A 21,337-nucleotide genomic window follows, 5' to 3' on the forward strand; every position below is an offset into this window, starting at 1 on the left:
AATCAGCTGTTTTATTTCATTTTTCACCATTTTTGCCTACGTAAATGAGCACTAAATGTACAAACTTTGTTGTAAAGTTTTGTAGTAGGTTCTATAGTTATTTGTAATTCATGTATTAAAAAGAAAAAGCCAGGTCTCATAATGCATTATGCAAATAATAATGCGTTATGAGTGCTGGTTATAATGTTAACCATCCATAATGCATAATAAAGATGGCTAGAAAGAGGAATTCTCATAAATAATTGTAATGTGAATAATGACTTACGAATACATCATAACATCATATGAATGTGTTCATAGTTCATTATAAATATAACCTTCATAGAAAGTGTTTACTGATATTTTTTTTTATACATGCGCTGTAGGCTGATTGGCATCTCTAAATTGACCATAGTGTGTGAATGGGTGTATGAGAGTGTGTGCAATTGTGCCCTGAGATGGACTGGCAGCCCGTCCAGGGTGTCCCCTGTCTTGTGCCCTGAGTCCCCTGGGATAGGCTCCAGGCTCCCTGTGACCCTGTGTAGGATACGCGGTACAGAAAATGGATGGATGTGAGCTTAGAGATTTACATCCACAGTTAAATTTTAAACAGTTAGTAAAAGTAAAATCCCTAAATTGTGGATGTGATGGCCATTGCAACAGATACTGCGTCTGAACCAATAGGAACGATCGTCATTACTCTATTGAGAGAGAAAATGTGCAAAATGAAGTTTACAGCATGTGTAATAGCAATGCGTAATAAATATTCTCTGATGCAAAGCTGTTAAATAAAACTGAAATGTCCTCTCTATAGTGCTTCTATAAAAGAGAATGGAAATGTATTTCAGAGATGGTAAAATGGTTGAGTAAAGCAGTACAGGACTGATGAACACCTCGTAAACCTCTCCAGGTTTTATAAATGTGTGTGACCCTGCAATGACCTTGGGAGAAAAAAAAAAGCAGGTGAATACAGATGTGCATATTCCATGGCGACAACTGTGCATGTACAGTACTGTGCAAAAGTCTTAGGCACATGTAGAGAAATGCTCAAGCATAATGAAATTAAATGTTTTCTAAGTCAAATAATCTACTGTCAATAAAGTATTTGGCGTGGGAATTTTTAAAAATGCATCTTCTGGGGACTTTGACAGAAAGACTTGTTTTTACCGGTTAAAATCTGACAGCCAGAGGTGGATAAACTACTGATTATACTTACAGTATTAAAGTATAGATAAAGTGTCAAAATCATACTCAGTTAAAATTGGAAGTATGGAGCCAAAAATTGTACTGAAGTATGAAACAGTCATGTTTTCATCTGAAAAGTACTTACGAAAGTACTTACCAAAAACTGATCTAAACAAGATTTTTGTTGTTTTTGGTTTTGTTTTGTGTTAATTATGCTAGCTCCTGGAATCAGTGCTAACTTAGCTCAGTATAGCCAGTTAATGTTTGAAAATTAGCTAAACTTACCTCAACATGCTTTTTTCACATTAGATGCCTTCTAGAGGGGTGAAGGAGATGGCGAGTCTTTACTTACTCCAGCATACTGAAACATTTTACTGAAGTAGAGCCAGGGCCGCTCATCCTCAGGTTTCACGCTCCAGTCTGGTGGATTATACATCTTTAAACAAAGCATGAGAAGGTCATGGCTCGCATGATTCTTGATAGTTTTTCTATACTGATGAACTTGATACGATGCTGAACTGTGCCCATTCGACTGATGTGGAGCGTTCAGTGATTGGCTGGATGAGGAAAGAAGAGATCTTAGAGATTTGTATTGATTAATTTAAAGGTCTAGATAAAAAAATGTAAGCAGTAAAAGGTATATTTTTTCATGGAAATGTAATTACATAAGTATTGAATTTCAATAATACTCCAGTACAGTATAAATATGCAAAAATAATATTTAAGTAATACAAGAAATACAATTCCTTAAGTATCATCCACTCCTGCTGACAGCCTTCATTTTGTTTTTGTCTGAAAAGTGATCTGTGATATGTCACTTTCTGTTTACCTGAATATTGTATTTTGGAGAAAAAAAATGTTTGCAAACCTAAAAACTGCATTTTTTGTACTGTTGCAATAATGCAGAAGACATCGAATAAGCATCTAAGATAAAATTTGTATAAAAAATAGAGTGGCTAAGACTGTATATTTAAAATAATATATATATTTGTATAACAAAGTTATACAATCCTAAAAACAAAATAAATAAATAAATAAATAAATAAATAAAGATGGTGATGATGATGATTATTATTATTATTATTATTACTATTACTATTATTATTATTATTATTATTATTATTATTATTATTATTATTATTATTATATGGAAATCAATTGCATAATAGAATTCTGCGAACTTTGGCTCTTCTTGCCTGATTTCTTTTTACAGACTGGAGTAAATCTGATCAAAACCCTGCGTGCCGATCTCTACTGAAGTTTTAGATCAAATCAATCTAATATGCTCAATACGTCTTTACTCTGTAGTCTTAACGGCTGAAGGATTCCCATAATGCACTGCAGGTTAACTGTGTAAGAAATGGAGTTACACAGTGTTGGAGTTTTTTAGTGCTTAGAATCGCTCTGCCTCATCCAAATTTCCCAACGATCATGAGAAAGAAGAAAAGTTCTCTCATTTTTTCCCTTTATTTTACATAATATTGTGATATTGAGTGATGAGGTCACTTTGAAAGTACAACATTGTTACCTAAATTATACATTTTAAGCAAATCAGTAGAATGTCCTTAATGTTCTCATAAGTTTAGCATTTACGCTAGTTAATCACATTTTGCCTTTTTTGCTAATTCTGTGCTCACGAAAAAACATTAACTCTGTTATTCATTCATGTGCAAAATGCAACATGTTTCAGCCAAGAAACCTTGTTTAAAAAATGTTTACTTTGATACAGTTACAGGCCTAGATATCACCCTAATCATGGAATTACCCTTACATTTCCCTTTTGTTTCGGTTTTTGGTTTTAACACTTAATGAGCACTCTGTGTGTGTGCTTTACGTAGCCTACCTCAGTGTTCTTACAGTGACTCTGCTTTCGAAGACATTTTTTTGTCTTTAGGTCTTTTGTTTTTCCATCTATTAGTGCGTTCTTCAAAGTTAATTACCCACAAAAACGCAGTCATGGTCTGAAAATCTTGCTCTTGCTAAATCTCTGGCAGTAATTTGACATGCTAGCTATTGTTTAGCGGCGGATAAGCTTCAAGCAGGACGCAAGGTTGCGCCATTCTGTACCAGAACACAACCAAGGACACCAGTCTGGAGGGGAAAAAAAACCACACACACACACACACACACACACACACACACACACACCTCACACCCAGGGGACTTCTGGTAAAGAGTGAGAGCTGGAACAGATACAATTGAAAAAAGAGAACTCGGTGAAAGGATTAACAGAGGGAGAAAGAAAAGACAAAATGAAAGAAATAAAATAGTATGCCTGTAAGAGAGGTCACAGAGAGAGGGAGATGAAAAGATACACCAAGAAAGTATTGTCTTTTTCTTTCTCAGGCCACTGCAATTAACTAATGATTGTATTTTAGTTTTAAACAACTGTGTTTAAAATCTTCCCAGATCAGCGACTCGACATACAAACGCACACGATTTGCAGCCTTCTCTTGGAAGGAAATTGAATGTTAATGTGCTGACAGCAATCAAGCATTCTCTTGCTGATTTACCCTGATATACTGTGTGTGTGTGTGTGTGTGTGTGTGTGTGTGTGTGTGTGTGTGTGTGCGCATTTGAGAAATGAGTATCAGGATTTAGAGGAAATTCATAAAGGAAACCATGACCTCACTAATCTCTCTCTCATTAATCTGTGTTTAGTTGGTCCTGTGCGAGACAAACTGTCAGCTGTTACAGAGCACTGTGTGTGTTTCCTTTAACACCTTCTTATTTTGCTTGGCCATCAGACAAAGTAAAAAATAGGTGAGAAGAAAAATTGATTACATGGAATATGTTCCGGTTTGTATAAACATTTCTGAAGAAAAAAGAAAATTTTTTTAAAGGGATATGCTATTCATCAGCGAGTTCAGTACAGTAAATAAGGGCTTCTCAAAGTTTTTGCTACCAGAGACCTGTTTAACTGAAAAAAAAAATCAAATAGATAAATAAAATCTTGTAACGTGATGCCGATTCTCTTGAGATTTGGAATTTTTTGAATGAATGTCAAGAAAACAATGTAAAAGAAAAAAAAAGACCTAAACACAGAAAAAATGTCTTCCACAGCAGAGTGACTGTGTTATATCCCGTCCTGGGTTTTTTTTTTGCCTAGTATAACTGAAACAAATATCCGTAGAACTCGTGATTGTGAAAGGTTCATGTAAGGTTCATGGATGTATAGCGTTGAAAAGGTAGTAGTGCATATGGTACAAATCCTAAATGCTGATGCAAAGAATTACACTCACGTCTCTTCGCTGTGTTTCATGTGTCTGGTTGGCACCCAAAGGACTGCGCTTTTATAGCTTGCCTGGAGCAAGGTCAGTTCCACCGGTGTGAGGAATCCAAACCCTGCTGCACTCACACCACACTGTGTTACTGATCCTTCTGTTTCTTAAGCCGGTTTTACACTGAGAACGATTTCAGCAGTCTTTAAAGATTATTTCTCATCACGCTGTATGAAGTCTAAATAAAATCTATAACGAACTGTCCGATAATGTACGTTTTCCATGTCAGATTATACGATGAAGATCCTCTAACGAAGAAAAGGGCTACGTTCTGCGTACGTATCAATCAACGTGATTCAGAAATCAGCTTGTGCTCGTGGAAAAAAGTGAGTGAGTTCGTTACCATGTTCACGTTTCTACATTACATTTACATTTCAGGCATTTTGGCAGACGCCCTTATCCAGAGCGACTTACATTTATCTCATTTATACAACTGAGCAGTTGAGGGTTAAGGGCCTTGCTCAAGGGCCCAGCAGTGGCAGCTTGGTGGTTCTGGGGATTGAACTCATGACCTTCCGATCAGTAATCCAACGTCTTAACCACATTTGCCACTAGTATATATTTAGCATATGTAGCTTCCTGGTGAGTTTGGCATCATCCTACGCTGTCCTTTTATTAGTCATTTATTGGTCGTGAGTGTCGTAGCAGTGCTCATACTCACGTCGGCTTTACACTGCACGAGTTTCGGTCTGATTTCGCTAGACAAAAATCGCACATTGTTAAAGAATGTTTATTTGTGAGGTGTTTGAACACATAATGTGACATTGATCGGCTGATTAGTGCCATTATGACCAAATCTCAGAGTGTGAGCGCTGCTGCGACGCTCGTCTAAAAGCCACCAATAGGAAGGCGGCATACGATGAAACAAAACTCATGTGACAGCTTGAAATACGAAAACGAAATATGCTAATGGACAGAAAAATCTCCTTATTACCTCAAGCACACTTGCATGTTTGTGTGGATGCGAGTCTGTTATCTGCATGAGCCGTTTTCCCGATTATGCTATTTGCAAAACGTGGTAATTTTCTTTAATCGCAGGTCTATCGTTAGAGCATCTTCATCGTATAACGAGACATGGAGAACACAGGTTATCACACAGTCTGTTATAGAATTCAGCCAAGATATTTTCAGATCATGTGCAATGCGAGAAGAAACAAACAATCTTAAACGATTGCTGAAATGGCACAGTAAAATTTTTATTTAAAAAAATTCTGATGCCACCAGAATTTTGTCACTCACTATTTTTAGTTGCAATAGCACTGAATTGGCAGGCTGTGAGCGAGTCACATTATGCGTTCTAAGAACTCAACTTTAAAGAATTCTTTTACGATGTGCGATTTTTGTCTGCGAGAGCAAAATCAGGCTGAAAATCATACCCAGCTTTAGAAAGAACTATTTTCAGATTGAGATCCATGTCGATGACAGTGTCCACATTAGCAATGGCAGTTTGAGTGAAAAAGCAAGGAGGATCCTCGACATGTCCCCATGATAACTGTCTCTTTGTCTGGTTCACACGACGGATGAATTCCACCAACCGAGACGACCTCTGCTCCACAGGGAAAGAGGCTGTTAATGCACGCGACTGCCATCAGCCATGCAGGAGGTTAAGAGTTGCACTTAACATGCAGGCAAACAGCGAGAGAGAGAGAGAGAGAGAGAGAGAGAGAGGGCATTTCTACTGAGGTACATTAGTATAACAATAAACTACTTTATTGCACTAGCTCTATTACCATATATATTGTGCCTGTGGCATTTCTTTCCTGCCCCAATGTGCAAGGGTGCATGGGTAATGAGAGGATGACATTATTAAACCATTCACATTTCCCAAAACAATCAAGAGGAATGAAATCAGCGTAATTATCGCTTATGTTCATAAAATCAATAGTAACCTCTGTAGCACTTCATGAGCACTCGTCCACATAAACTCAAATAAAAATATTTTTACTGAAAGGAAACTGTAGGTTTTTAATCACCGACTACTGACCTAACATAATGTCTGAAGATTACTGGCACAGTAACATCAGTTGCATTGAGAAGTGAAATTGTAATGCAGGTAGAAAAATGATAAAAATGCATCGAGGTTGGTTGCATGCATTCATTCCTTTAGTTCAGATGAGAAATGTTAGTAACCAAAATGTATAGTCATTTTGTTTAAAATGTATTTAAGTTTGATTTACATGTATTGTGCTAGCTTTGTTGGCAGATTAGCAAAACAATCTAAATGTACTACTGTAGCTAGATACACTTCCCAGAGACACAAGCTATCTGTGCTACTTCCTTGCAATCTTTATTTTTCTTTATACACATTTAATGAGAGGTCGTATATGGACAGGATAAAATGAAAGCACAGTTACATGTTTTTCTTCCATTTTTGTGCCTCAAACAGTAAATGGGACTTAATTTCAGGAAGGAACTAAAGTTGTGAGTGGGGAATAGAAGAAATGGCAGACCACACACACCATACGAATTGTCCCAGGAATCATTTGAGCCAATCATTTGGACCTGGGGCAAGTGAGTGTCGTCAGGCTGTGGAAACCCTCACGGATATTGTGACATCATTGAAAAATTTTATTGTTCTGCCAACAGAAGTGTAAAAAGTACCCAAAGTCTTACCTCAAGTGAAAGTGCAATTACTCATCTTAATAAATTCTCTGGTGAAAGATGAAGTTCAAATTCTGCATTCCAGTTAGAGTTGAAAAGTTTAAACTCTTGAATTTACTTAAATTATGAACATAAAAGTATCAAATCACAAATTCAAATCACACACTGAGGTAAGTTACTGATGATTAAATTACTGTAAATTGAAAGTGCAGCTTTCACCAAAGAACCCAGGAAAATATTAGCTAGTTTTATTGCTAATCTCTCATATGTTAGCTAGCACAATAATAACTCAATGCAAACTAGCTGAATGCTAATAGCTAGCTGTCACAATACAAGTAAGTGCAAGATGGATTGCAGTGATTATATTATTCAGTATTCAGTCTCATTCTTGCTGTTACGAATTTAGATTGAATCCTTGAAGCTGTCTGATGCTAAAAAGTCATGCTTTACTATGAACTTGATACGATGCTGGATGAGGAAAGAAGAGATCTTGGAGATTTGTATTGATTAATTTAAAGGTCTAGATAAAAAAATGTAAGCAGTAAAAGGTAAATTTTTTCATGGAAATGTAATTACATAAGTATTCAATTTCAATAATACTCCAGTGCAGTATAAATATGCAAAAATAATATTTAAGTATTGTAAGGAAATACAATTCCTTAAGTATCATCCACTCCTGCTGACAGCCTTCATTTTGTTTTTGTCTGAAAAGTGATCTGTGATATGTCACTTTCTGTTTACCTGAATATTGTATTTTGGAGAAAAAAAATGTTTGCAAACCTAAAAATTGTATTCATAATTTACAAATAAATGATTATAGAGAAATGTAGTTTGAAAAGAAATGTTCAAATGTGCTTGAAAATGACGTGAGTAGGAAGTAGAGATCTTTTGAAATGTAAGTAAGAGTAAAAATTATGAGGTAAAAGAAATCATTGTACCTAGTATCTAGCATGTGTCACAACTAAGGACAAATTTCAAGTATCTAAAAAAAAAAAAAAAAAACACTTTCAAAATTTAAAAAAGACAAGCTCATCACGGTGGTCTGTGTGGCAAAACATTTCTTGGTGTCTTTCTTATGTTTACATGAGTAGATTATGGATATTTTATTAGCATTGCTGGATTTATACATAACCGTTGACTGGGAAGCTTTGAAGGGAATATTTTTCCATTTGGTAATGTTTACAACAAATTTGCTTCTACACCTGATACAATAGAGCTTTTTCATTTTTGTTGTGTTTGAAGCATTAGTGCAACATTGGCATCAGATCCTTGTTGAGAAACCTGGAGAGATTGAGATGAGCAAACTGGCTAGCAGTTGGACGACTTATGCGCATTATGTAAAGGAAAACAAACTCATCCGAGTTTACGGTTTATTCGTACTCTTTGATATAACATAACAATATACCAAACAGCATATTGAATAGTTTACTTCCCCAAAGCCAAGTTTGGTACGGTTCAATACTGTTTACTTTATTTTCATAGCAACATCTATAAGCAAGCACAGAAACATCACTACCCACCAGCAGCGAGCAGAGCAGCCTGCCCATGTAAGTCCATGTCCTCAGTCCTGGAGCTTCTGGTGGCTTTAGAAAAAGCATGGTCATTTAACCTGTTTCTTTGATCAAGAAAAAAAGTACAGAAATGTCATCAAGACATTTTGTACTTCTCTTTTTATGTGTCTGAGTCAAAGATGAATAATACCTTCTGTTCTCTGTAGTCACGTTTCCATGGTAGAACCCTTTTTAAGAACCCAGGAACTTTGTCAGGAACTCACATACTTTAGGTTCAACCAGAAGAAACAGGGCTGATCTTAGTTCCTGCACTTTAGGTGAATTTCCACCAAAGGAACCGGGGCTGATTTTAGTTGGGATTTTTCCGCGAATCAGGTTCTACTGGGCGTGCACCTTGCCGTTCGAAATTTCAAAAAAAATTGGTCAAACACAAGCTTCACAATGACCAACTCACTTACCTGCCATTTAAAAAAAAACTGTTAGTATCTAACAAGCAGCTATGAAGGTTTGTTTAATAAGTGGTTTCAGTGAAGGCAAGGTACACCCGTGTCTGAAACTATAATCAGAGAAGCATTAGTCACCATTCCACCCAATCATCAATATTACAGGTACTTTTGGTGGATCTCAGTATTAGGAGGGAGGGGTTATTCCATTAAGCAGGTCTTTTTCTTTAACACAGTCCATCTTTAGGGGATCTAGGCCTGATTTTAGTTCCTGTGCCATTGTATACTGTGCCAGATACTTTTCTGCAGTGTTGATTGAGATTATATTGAACGTTACCAATGGGCCACATTGTACTGCCAGAAACCTTTTTAGTTCCTGCTCCATTTTTGCACACAGGGACTATTTGGTTGAAGATGAGATGCTGTACTGAATGTCACCAATTGGTGATAATCACTTTCAGAAACTTTTATCCTGTTTAGGATTGCAGTGAACCTGGAGTTTATGCCATCAATACTGGCCGCAAGGTGGGAGAATTCACCCCATAGGGGACACTAGTCCATTGCAGGGAACCAAACAGACACACATTTACACAATCACTATTCACACCTTGCATGTTTTTGGATTGTGGGAGGAAACCAGAGAACCCAGAGAAAACCCAAGCAGACATGGGGTAAACATGCAAAACACCACACAGCACTACATCCCATAAATGCCAACCCAAGCTCTGGAAAGAACTGGGGATCCTGGAGCTGTGAGGTGGCAACGCTACCTACAGCATCTCCGTGCCACCCTTTGGTCAAACCAGCTTCAAATAATCCCAAACATAAAGCAATTAGTAAGGCTTGTTTTATAAGCCACTAGAAGCAGTGAGGCATGTTATGGCCACACCTCTGCATTTACACAAGCGCTGAGTCAAAATCGTTGAAGCATGAAACACAACCCAAGCAGTCACGACCACACTATCACTCAAAGTTTGAGACTTCCACTTTCAGAACTTGATCAGTACCTGACATGCATACAGAGAAAGACAGAGACAGAGAATGCTTTGTGGGTGGTGGGTGAAAGAAAGAAGTGAGTGATTGTTTTGGCCATGGATGCTGCAACTGTTGCATTTTACACTCTCTGTCTCTGTGCAACAATGCAGCATTCAATCTAATGAAAACACAAACAGGAGAAAAGCTGACGCCATCACCTCCACAGCAAACAGACGAATGAAGAGAAGCGAGAGTTGGTCATCAGCCACTCCAGCTGCCCTTCAGCCCAGGCTCCAGTGCTACTGGGTGAAGGAGACAGAATGAAGCATCGCAGTCTGGCTCCAGGGCTGTGTAACACATGCATGCCCCACCGAACCAAGCCAACCACAGCGTCACCAGTCCCACGCACACACTCTACTGCCATTGTGTCCTATTCAGCCACATCTGATACTATAGTCTGCCCTGTCAGAAAACAATGAGGCTCCAGCTGGTATGTCTGTGCACATGTACGAGTGTGTGAGAGTGAGACAAACTGACGCTACTTCTGACACGTGGTTGGGCAAGCTGGACAAGACTATGAGTCATACAATGTGGCTTTTATACAGAGGGAATGCACCGCATTAGCTAACAAAAAGCATGGATTAGCAAATGACGCTGATGACGCCTAGACTGCAGGGCAAATAGGAAAGCCACTTAGTTTTGCATGTTAGCCGTTCAATTGATGCATTAAAGGTCACGGATTTAAGGATCAAATGCATCTAACTGATGATAATTTTCACACAGAAAATGTGAACTAAGTTGAAAAATGGGTGCTGACAGCAAGAGCACCACTGTTACTAGGATACAGGCCTGTATTATTCACATAATTGCAATGCATTTATAACCCTTTTCCACACACTTGGTGTGTGTGTGGGTTGTAGGTCAGAAGTGAAAAGTTAAGGATGCCACTATGTTCTATGAACAGACAGTCAGGTAAGAGCCTGGGAACACTGTGCAAATTTTGCTTCATTGAGAGAAATGCAACTGCTGAGAGTGCAAGTGCAGGTAGAGTCACAGATTATCATACCGTAGCATTTACTGACTCTTGTAGTGTTTAGGGGAAATGGGCCACCAATGTCCAGGATTTCTCCTAGCACTAGAACTAGGACTTTTCAGCAATTGTGTGAGGTACAGAAATGCCTTATAGTTTTCACCAAAACACACCCTCGTGCTAGTCCAAATAGAAGACCATTTTGGTGTTAGAAAGGCGTTAGTACAACTGGTCATTAGTGAGATGGTTGGTCTTCAGTCTTTGTTTGAAGTTTCGGCTGTTTGGAGGACCAGGGAAAGCTCATACTACACAAGAGTCTTCTTTATCTTGGATAGTGGGGCAAGTCATTTCTGTATATGTGGAACAAAGGAAACATGTTGTAGAGACGGGTTTTGTGGCAAACGGTCAGACAGAAAATTGGAATTTGGCCAATCAAGTTTTCCAATCAAAATGGACAAAAGTCTAATCAATTCAGCCCGTAATCTGATTCCAGTTGTGAAAATGTCCATGATGCTCCTGCGCCGAAGTCACAATGAAATCTTTAAATGCCATTTTTCCCTCTTCCTAGACTATTGTAGTTTTCACAACTATATATAGCTGAAAAGAGTTTTCCACAAATATCACTTATTCCTATAGAGAAGCCAGCATAGTTTTGGTTAACAAACCTCCCAGAACAGTAAGTAGAAGGGCAACATACTTTCCCTTGACAAAGCATGCTTATCCAAGTAGTTATTTTAAAATTACACGTTAAGTAGTGATTCTCTGAATGTGCTCGTTCATGTAATATAGGTAGAAAAGCAGAAAGCGAGAGCTCAGCCATCAGCATTGAACTTGGGGTTGTAGCCATTCTTCAGGAAGAACTTAAAAACATGCATACCCCAAGACTTGGAAGAGTAGCCAATCGTCTTGTGGTAGGTGGTCAAAGCCAAGAAGTTACTGGTTCAGGTCTGGCCTGGTTTCTCTCAGAATTGCTTTTGGGGTGGTTGGGTAATGTGGGCTCCAGGGAAATAGTTAGGGCTCTGTCAGAAAGCCAAGTTTGGGGAAGTTTGGTTTCATCATGTCTTGAATGATGACACACTATAATAGTTTGTTCCACATCCTGCAATATATTTTAAATCTGTGTGGCAGCAGTTAATGAGCAAAATGGTCAAACTGTAGATCCTTTGGAGGGCTATGCAAAGATACATTTGCTTCCGAATAGCCAGGAATAGTAAAATCCCCAGCAGTTTTTCCGCATTTTCTGCTACAAAAAATCTGCCACAGGCATACAGAAATAAATGTGTTCATTGCAGTGACATCATAGCCATGAGAAATTTAATATGGGCTGTCCTGGCAGATTTAAATTTCATACTGTATACAGACTGCTACCCACGGTGTATGACATGTAATAACACCTCACACCATCGTCACCACCCATTTAATGACATGAGATATGATGGCTCATAACCCCACCAGGATGGTCCATAAACCAGCTTTAATATAATATCCTACCATAATCTTCCTCAAGATCTCCATGGTCTCATATTTCTAACATGCTTTATATGATAGTTCGCATGTGGATTTCTCCAAGCAATAGTCTTACACTGATAAACATATTCCATTCATCCCATATGTTAGACCACCTGATGGTCTGGACCGTCAGTAAACCCCTGGCTGCCATTGGATCAATGTTTTTATGGGTAGACTATTCCAGGTGTTCAGGGGACTCTATTCAGCTTGAAACATGCTTACTGGCATTGGGAATTCAGGCTTTTTGTCCTTGCCCATTCATTCTCACTCACTTAGTCAACATCGTAGTTGTGTCAGGCCTTCTGTAGGCAGCCCTAATCTATCTTAGGCTGCCGTAATCAATTAGGTGTCATGGCCTTTACCTGGTTTCACCCAGTCTGACTGGCTCAGCAGTGTCAAATCCAGGTAACATCCCTAAAGAGATTTGTGTTTTCCCTTATAAGACACCAAAGTTAACCCATGAAAGGCCTGACAGGTTGAATCAGATGTTGCAAAACAGGTTGAATCATGTGGAGCTCCAGAATGCAAGATGAGCGCAAGTTCAGTCGTGAGTCAAGTTAGTCCTCAGACGTTCAAATGGCAATTCAAATGTTTTGTACGCTCCACTGACACTATGACATCGTTGTGAGGGCTTGTTTGGGAACTGAGTTGCTATAAATGTTGTAAAGTATTTATCATTTGTAAAAACAAATGTTAGAAAAAACTTAGCATGCTGAACTGCTTCTCTTGGCAAGGATTAAGCATAGCCTTGGGCTTCAAAGCAAGGCTTCTTTAATGGGGCATCATTACTAACAGTATTTAATACATTTGGGCATGGATCAATGAATTTCCTCGATGTGAATTTATGTGAATTTTTCTAACACTTTACTCTGTAATATATCTTTAAGACTTGCATATAAAAATGATTTCTGTTCTGATTGTTTGGACTTTCCATATGTGAAATGAGAAACACGTTTATGACTGTATAAAAATTCCAAGAAATAACATATTAACATATACATTTTAACATATACATCCTTGTATGTTTGTGTCAAAAGTGTAGCTAGGGCGAGTATTTCGGGTTTGAATGTCACAGTTGTTTACGGTTCCTTCATATTTAACGTTTTATTGGTTACCAGCTACAGGATAAACCTCAAGCATTTTATGCTACTAGCCAGCTAGCTATACTCTGAGCATAACAAAATAGAGGTGACAGGTGAGGAAGTACTGGAGGTTTAATGCAAGAGAAAAAGAAGCACAGAACTGTTTTTATAAGATAAAATGTAAATTTCTCCCTTACTACTCACACCTTATTTTAATTATTTTCAGTGGAACTGTCATAAAGGTATTTATGGTGATGTTATTCATATGGCGAGATTGGTCGACGATAGATTGCAAAGTAAATCATTAAATAACAAATTCGTACCATCTCCGCTCCTACTACTGTCTGGCATCCAACCAAATGCTAATCAATATAATTGTACAGATCTTATTATCCCCCTGAAATGAAATCCTTGCCACCACTGGTTTGTGTGATTTAGAAATCTGACTGAAATATGGCCCCAATCACAAATCTCACTAACTACAATTTGCTAAAATGTACAAATAGTACAAACGTAAATAGTATTGTTCTGATATGATGCCTATAAAATTAGCATTTACATTAGCAAAGCAGGAGCTGCCAAGCCAGCACTCGTAGCCTATATAAATCTTCCACTGTCTTCTTTTCAATATTCATACTTAACAGTATAAATACAGCCAAAACATTACAACTGGACTACTTACAGTTTTGAGGCTTGTCATCAATTCCAATCAAGCTGTCCAGCAGTAACATTTTGGTACAGGCTGCCATATTCAAAACGCGGTCCCGGTGAATGTGCTGAATAAACTGTTATGCTCAGACTGAAATCTGCAGGGACATCAGAAAAAAAATAAACTTCAACCACTGATTTCGGATGCCTGAGTCCTTTGGAAGGCTGTTCTATGCGGATATATTTTCTTTCCCACAGTCAGGATCAGCATGGTATTAGCCAGTTTCCTCAATATTTCATGCTCTAATATATCTGTGCTTCATTCATTCATTCATTCATCTTCAGTAACCACTTTATCCGAGTCAGGACGGCAATGGATCCGAAGCCTATCCCAGGAACGCCGGGTGTCAAGTGGGAATATACCCTGGATGGGACACCAGTATATCGCAGAGCACAATACACACAATTTCCCACACTCATTCACACATGCTAATAGCCAATCCTAAAAACTAGCATGTTTTTAGAAGGTGGGAGGAAACCAGAGAACCTGGGGAACACACAAGGACATGGGAAGGACATACAAAAACTCCATACGGACAGCAACCGGAGCATAGGATTGAAATCAGGGAGCCAGGAGCTGTCAGGCGGCAGTTCTGCGATATATTTGCATATGTAAAGAATGGAAGTGACATCATAACCACAAGGAAGTCAGAAAGTTGGTCTTTGCAGCTTAGTTCTCATATACTGACTGTAAGTACTGGAAAAAGATTAGATTTTGAAACTTTAACATTGTCTACATACTACATTTGGATTAAAAAAATAAAAGCAAGAAAATTCCAGTTCTTCATACAACAGAAAGGGTTCTTCAATCAGTAATTACAGGATGACATAATGCCTCAGTGAATCACATGGTCCCATTCATTCCTCACCAGAAAAACATGTGTTTATGTGAAATGCCCTCAGTGACCAAGAGCCTCAAGAAATGCCCTCTCAAGAAAGAGCAACTCATTCGTTTTTCAGCTGAGGTTAAGCGTTTCGAGTAGCAGTGCTTTGACAGGCGTGATGTCCTCTGAGCCTCATCAGTGGAACTGTTTGTACTGTTTCACAAGACGGATGAATTGCGATAAAAATCTGTCGTCTCTTTGTTACGGGGTCGTGAATTTCGTGCTTGTAGAGCCAGGTATTGTGTAAAAATGATTGCAGTGTGGAAAGACTTGGTGGTTAAAAGGCGAAGCGTGATTGCAGACAGATGCCGTCTGCAGAACTGCGGCCGAGCCAGACGTCTATGCGGAACTCAAGTGGCCACGAAGCGAGAGTAGTCGCTGACGGATCCTCTTTGACCGCACGTAGACAGAAAGTGACATACACACCACGCACACATGCACACGCTGTCTGACACATGGGAAGACCACAGGAACTGAAACCAGAGGTTCTTTCACAAGTCGTCAGTGTCAGATGTTCCCGCAAGACTTCTGTGAAATGGAAGACGGCAAGACTTTTAGAACTGGAAAGAGTGCCAGTTGATGAGCAGTAATGACATGAAAGACATGAAAGAGATGAAAAGCAATGAAAAATTTACACATACACACATTTGTATACATAATAACCTGGTGGAAAATACATGCGTAATTGTACTTTGTTACAGTATTTAGTACTATTTTGTACAAGATTTGTATTTTACTCAAGAATTACTGAGACTTTATACTTTGCACACTTACTCATGTATAAGAGGGAAAAAAAAACAACTTTTAACTTTTAACATTTTCATTCTCACCTTCAGAGTACTCATTACAAATCTCAAAAGCTATGAGATATTTTTCTTGCCCAGTTACTTCTCTAATCAGTCATGTTCTTGCTTATTTCATTTATTTTTAAAGACATCTAATCAAATTCACAACAATGTCAGACACACTGGGTACAACAGTGGATTTACCAACAACTCATACAAGATGACGTTTCATTTGTCATCCCACATACAATCTAATTAAAAAGTCATGTCGAGTTAGCTTTAAATTTGGTAAATTTGCTAGCTAGTTTAGTTTTTTTTCATTTCTAATGCCACCTTATTCATTCCAACTGCATGATTAATAGTGTAAACCCCAGACCTCCTTATGATACGATTTGACGCACCTTTGATTCTTAAGGCAACAAGTTGATATTTGAAGATATCTCTGAATCTGCTATGATACCATCCACACTATATGATTCGATTTATTAGCCTCTAATCAATCAATATGTGACCAACTTTGTGCAGAATCTGGGGTAGGCATAGTGTTAATTCACAAATGATGTGAATTTGTGAGAAGGACTATTTTAGCAGCAACAATATAAGACAATGTGTGTGCTCCAAAAACTGGCCCTTATTTTTATGTATCTTTTCCTTAAAACAGAGAGAGCCCTTAGCCCTGCTAGCTCATTTATACCAGCCACCCCTGTAACTGTGTGCTTTTAGGTGGCATGGTAGATTTGGGTTGTGCTTTTTTATTTTAATGTTAACCAGACCCCTTAAATACAGCGCAACAATCTGACCCCTGAAAACTGTGTGTGTGGGTGTGTACGGTGAGGTTTTCAGCACCTCATTACCCTTGTGTAAAGTAATGAGGCTGTAGACCCCTGAGGGGTCAGGGCTGAAATTGTGTTCTTGTTGAGGTGATGAGAGCTGCAAGAGACTCACCATCACCACGCTCAACATCAGGGAAACGTGGTGTAACTAAAGATAGTACTCGCAAGTGCCTTCCTGTCAGGAGCGCAGCACTAGGGTCTAAACATGACTAGCCTTCTGGACAAGACTGGCCAGCGAACTGTATTCAGTGGGACACCAGAGACTTAAACTATTACAACAAAATGTAATAATTAAATTCCAGGCGCAAAAAGCGTATTTTTAGTAATCAGTTTCTCACCAACACAATCATTATTCCAAATAAGGGCCGGAAGGAAGGGTGGAAGCGAGTGGGGAGGAAGGGAAGGATGGAAGGAAGAAAGAGTGAAGGGAAGAAGGAAGGGAAAGTGAGGGAAGAAGGAAGAAAAATGGAGAATGAGGGAAGAAAGAGAAAGGAAGGAAGAGAAATTTATCAGAGAGAACCTTGGAGATCGCTCTCTGATCTTCACAGGCAAAGATGTGGGAACCCTGTAAAGACCTGACTGATTTAAAATATTAGTTGTGAAGCGACAGCAGGAGAAAAAACAGTCTGGAAAGTGGAGCGATTGAGAAATGAAAGAGCTGTAGACTGTTTGCTTCAAGGACAAAATTCTTTGTGAGATGAATGGCACAGTCAGTACTGGATGCCCTTTATGAGCAAATCACCAGCAGACTGGGAGAAAGAAAGAAAGAAAGATGCAGGTGAAACAAACTAAAGTGTCTGAGATGTAAATTCCACCAAATACACTGATTTGTTATCTGTTGCTTTCTGGGTAACAGGGCTTTCATTGTAAATGTGCCAATGGTGAAATATTTTTGAAGGCTGTGAGTGTGAATGATGCAAAGATGCAACTTTACTGAGAAAACTGATAAAGATATAAAAATACTATTCTGGGTTTAGAGTGAAAAAATACTATTATGCAGCAGGGCTGTGCCTCAATCCCACACTGTTGAGCACCAGGGCTGTGTCCCAGTCTTGTACTGTTATTCAGCAGGGCTGTGTCTCAATCTCATAATGTTGATGAACAGGGCTGTGTCCCAATCTCATACTGTTGATGAACAGGGCTGTGTCCCAATCTCATACTGCTGATGAACAGGGGCTGTGTCCCAATCTCATACTGTTGAACAACAGGGGCTGTGTCCCAATCTCATACTGTTAATGAACAGGGCTGTGTCCCAATCTCATACTGCTGATGAACAGGGGCTGTGTCCCAATCTCATACTGCTGATGAACAGGGGCTGTGTCCCAATCTCATACTGTTAATGAACAGGGCTGTGTCCCAATCTCATACTGCTGATGAACAGGGGCTGTGTCCCAATCTCATACTGTTGAAAATCAGGGGCTGTGTCCTAATCTCATACTGTTGATGAACAGGGGCTGTGTCCTAATCTCATACTGTTGATGAACAGGGGCTGTGTCCCAGTCTCATACTGTTGATGAACAGGGGCTGTGTCCCAGTCTCATACTGTTGTTGAACAGGGCTGTGTCCCAATCTCATACTGTTGATGAACAGGGGCTGTGTCCTAATCTCATACTGTTGATGAACAGGGGCTGTGTCCCAGTCTCATACTGTTGATGAACAGGGGCTGTGTCCCAATCTCATACTGTTGAAAATCAGGGGCTGTGTCCTAATCTCATACTGTTGATGAACAGGGGCTGTGTCCTAATCTCATACTGTTGATGAACAGGGGCTGTGTCCCAGTCTCATACTGTTGATGAACAGGGCTGTGTCCCAATCTCATACTGTTGAAGAGCAGGGCTGTGTCCTAATCTCACACTGTTCTGCAGCAGGGCTGTGTCCTAATCTCAGTGTTATGCAGCAGGGATGTTTCCCAATCTCACACTCTTCTGCAGCAGGGATGTTTCCCAATCTCCCAATCTCATGTAACTTTGAGAGTTTATATTGCCTAGCAACAGGGTCACGGTACAGGGGCAAGTTTCTGTGGTGACAGTTGCTAGACGGCAGCTGAATCTTAGCAACGGAGATGTCAGGTGCTGCTTCAGCTGTGTGTCTCATCACACCTTCGACTGAGCTGACTTTCACTGAGGAGGATTTTATGGTGTGTGTGTAAGAGTACATTTTTAAATATAGAGGAGAAATCCAGAACTGTAGTGTACTCAAAAAAAAAAACAAAAAACCCAGAAATCCTTCATTAGCGATCTCCTGCTATATCAACTGCTCTCACCTCATCCAGCTTTTAACACCTTGATGAAGGATTTCTGTTTTTTTCTGTTCATTAATTGGTATTTTAATGTAACTGGACATGTTATAACCAATATTCAAGTTTTCCCATTAAAAAGATATAAAGATTTCTTACCTACCCACCATGGTAAAGGCGTTTAACACTAGCATTAGGATCTGCCTGCAGTTTCTCCCGTAGCTTAGTGAGATGAACTTCACCACCAGGAAAAATCGATCTAACAAAGATAGCAGAAACTTTGCTAACTAGCTAGTTAAGAAAACTTCATTCCTATCTTATAGTGCAGCGGTATTCAAATAAAAGTTGTGAAGGCCAAGTTACGTTAAATGACCTATTAATGACTAGTTTAAGGCTGTAAATAAGACATTTTAAAGTGGTTATGTTTTGTATCACACTGGTGATTCATGTTAACACTTGACTAGCGCAACAGATTCTGAACTGAAACTGATGAGTCATCCATTTTCAATTTGACGTAAGGAGAATAAATGCATATTTCCGTCCATTCATCAGGCTTCTTTGTCAAACTTTTTTGTTTAAGCAAGCCATGTTGTGAATTCACTAATCAGACCAGAGAAAGTAAATAAACTGAAAAGTCTATGAGACTCTGTAAAAACTTCCTCCATTCCGGAAGCAGTCTCTGGTCCGATTAGCCTAAATAGCTAACTAATTTAAAATGTGATTGGTTGTAAAAGAGGATCTGCTACAGAAACTATGTTGATTCATGTTTAGAAAACTAGCGTCACTGATTTTTTAAAATATGTTAATTGAATATGCTAAGTTTATTATGCTAATGTCAGAACTTAGCATCTCTCTCTCTAAACAGACAGCAGATTGGTAATTTATTTGAAATGAAGTGTCACCAAGATGTTCAATTTAATTATAATAAATTCCCATCATTTTTATTCATTTTCCTGTTTAATTGTGCTTTCCCACTGATAGTGATGATTAGCTTATCTGCAACACGCTAGAAGCTACTAGATTTTTTTTTTCTTTTTTCATTTCTTGAGGTAAACAGACTTCAAAACCTAAGCAAAGATTCAAGCAAATGCAAGCTTCCAGCATTTCATACAAATGAAAAGGTCATGTGAAGGTTTTTTTTTCTACACTGACACACACACACACAAACCAGAGCTGTTTTTCCTTTCAGCTCTGCTCTACACACACACCCACACACCAAATAAAAAATTGTGTTAATGAATTTCTCACTCAGAAAATAAACAGCAAAGCCGAGTCTCACACCTCTTTCTCTTTCACTCACCCCGTCACTAAGGCAGACTATTCAAACACGAGCTCTACGAGCTGCCTTTCGCAGAGCCGAGGCACACGCAAAATAAATAAATAGTCTGGAGAAAGAAAAAAAAAAAAACACACCACACGGTTCAGATTATATTGAGCGCGATTGTAAAGCTAATTAGTTTATACAGTGCAAATACAGCTCTGTGCACCTGCAGCACCGAGTGAGCGCTTTAATGAGCACTTCAAGCAACACTGAGGTAAAAGATTAGCCATTAAAGCAAGCAGAGTCTCACACATACACACACACACACACACACACACACACACACAGTACAATAATATTGAGATTAAACCCAGAGTGGGTTCTCTTCCCTCTTTCTACAGTTCCTCTTTGATAAAACCAGTCTCTCCTTCCTCTTGTGTTTTGTGTCTCACACACACACACACACACACACACACACACACACACACACACACACACACACACACACACTACAACAACACACTTACAGTACCATAATATTCAGATTAAACCCAGAGAGGGTTCTCTTCCCTCTTTCTACAGTTTCTCTGTGATAAAACTTGTCTCTCCTTCCTCTTGTGTTTTGTGTCCCTCTCTCTCTCTCTCTCTCTCTCTCTCTCTCTCTCACACACACACACACACACACACACACACGGGCACAGAGTACCACAATATTCACGTTATTCTACACCTACAGTGGGTTCTCTTTCCTCTTTCTACAGTTTCTCTGTGATAAAACCAGTCTCTCCTTCCTCTTGTGTGGCTTCTTAGGAGACACACACACACACACACACACACACACACCTCAGAGCTTCACTTTCTTTCTGGTCATTTTTGTTCCATTGCACCAAATATTGTGAGTGGCGTTTGTAGGTCTACATAACACCTACACAACCCCATAAGAAATTAAACATTTATAAGGCCTTATTCCAACAGGATTTTTTTTTTTGACAGATTGTGATCTATTAAAAATTGTGTTATGACATTTTTCGGGC

This window comes from Pangasianodon hypophthalmus, chromosome 15 (genome assembly GCF_027358585.1).
Source record: "Pangasianodon hypophthalmus isolate fPanHyp1 chromosome 15, fPanHyp1.pri, whole genome shotgun sequence".
Classification (NCBI taxonomy): Eukaryota; Metazoa; Chordata; class Actinopteri; order Siluriformes; family Pangasiidae; genus Pangasianodon; species Pangasianodon hypophthalmus.